Raw genomic sequence first — 1,689 nt, 5'->3', positions numbered from 1 at the left:
GAATTTCCGTATGGGCACTTTGTGTGCAAAAAGTTAAGAAATCCATAATTAGTTTATGAATTTCCGTATGGGCACTTTATGTGCAAAAACTAAGAAATTATATGAATTTTCGTATTGGTATTGTGTGTGCAACCCACTTAAATTATAGGAATGGTTGGGAAATGAATGTATTGGCACTATAGGTGTGAACTATAGAGTGTTTAAAGAATTTGAAAGAATTAATGGACATCAAAATGGTCATGATATACTTGTGTTTAGTATTTTGCTTATGATTAATTATGCCTCACTAAGAAATTTTTTAGCATGTGTTAATTTCGTATTAATACAAGCTAAGTAAGGAGACCATCAGACATCAAAGCAAGTATCGCCTCGTCAGTAACAGTACGACATCCTTGTCTACTTTTGATGTAATTAGTTGGCATGTAATAGATTTAGTAAAAACACTCTGAAAAGTATTTGATTTACCATTATCTAAAATGATGAAATGTTTGAACATCACTTTTGTTTATCTACGTAAAATTTAATGAATGTTTTATTATTATTAAATTAAATTGTTTTATAAAAAGAAACAAAATTTTACTGGTATTCAAATATGAAATTGTTTTAAAAGTGATGTGACATTTGAATCTCGTGTATGGAAAGGTATACGGGAGATGGGTGTTACATTTATTGGTATCAGAGCTTTAGGTTTAGCTGATTCTCGGCCGAAATCAAAAGTATTTTAATGTAAAAAGGGTTTATATGCCACTAAGATGTCAATATTACTGATAGGTTATAGAAAGAATATGATAGATGTCTCTCCTACTAACTTAAGTATTATCTTTATGTATGTTATACTAGATGTTGGATTCTACGAATTCGAGAAGAGCGGGTGGACGAGCTAGTAGAGATGGATCGGGTAGTGAAAGTTATGAAGAGAATAATGAACATTCGATTCCTTTTGAGAACGCCAGCGCACTGGCACCTCTGGGTATGTCTGTTTTGGAGTTCGGAGCTTTTATACAAGCTCTCGATGCCTCATGACACGGTTCCAACCTCTTCTACCTCCCCCTGCTCCTCCAGTACCGCGAATGTTAATCCCTAAGGAATTAAGAAGTTTAGAAGCTCTTGAGTTCAGGGGAGAAGAAGGTGAAGGTCCAATGGACGCAGATCTATGGCTGAATAATGTTATGGTGATGTGGGAAAGTTTATAGTGCTCCAATCCTGAAAAGTGGGGCAGAACTGTATCGTTACTCCGAGGATCAGCTCGGGTGTGGTGGACAAATACGACGATGTATGCATCGCCTGAACAAGTAAACTGTCAATTCTTCCAAGATGAGTTCAAGAACAAGTATATCAGGGAGAAGTTTATGAGGTAAATGCTATTGAAGTTTCTTAACTCGAAACAAGGTGATAGAGCAGTGCATGAGTATGAGTCTGAATATAATAAGCTTAGCCGTTATGCTACCAAGGTAGTTCCTAATGATAAAGCTCGATGAGATTGGTTTATTGAGGGCCTGAGGCCTAAGTTGAAAGAGATGATGTTGGATTTAAACTTGCCTAGCCTACAAGAAGTTATAAACAGAGCTAAGGCTATTGAAAGAGCTCAAGAGGAGACTCTAGCAGCAGAGTATGCAGTCAGGAAAAAGAATTAGGATGTCTTCATCTTCACATCATGCTAAGATAGCCAAGGGCATATGTTCCCGATAT

Source organism: Hibiscus syriacus, unplaced genomic scaffold (assembly GCF_006381635.1).
Source record: "Hibiscus syriacus cultivar Baekdansim isolate YM2019G1 unplaced genomic scaffold, ASM638163v2 tig00002237_pilon, whole genome shotgun sequence".
Lineage (NCBI taxonomy): Eukaryota > Viridiplantae > Streptophyta > Magnoliopsida > Malvales > Malvaceae > Hibiscus > Hibiscus syriacus.
Note: the sequence above shows the minus strand (reverse complement) of the source record.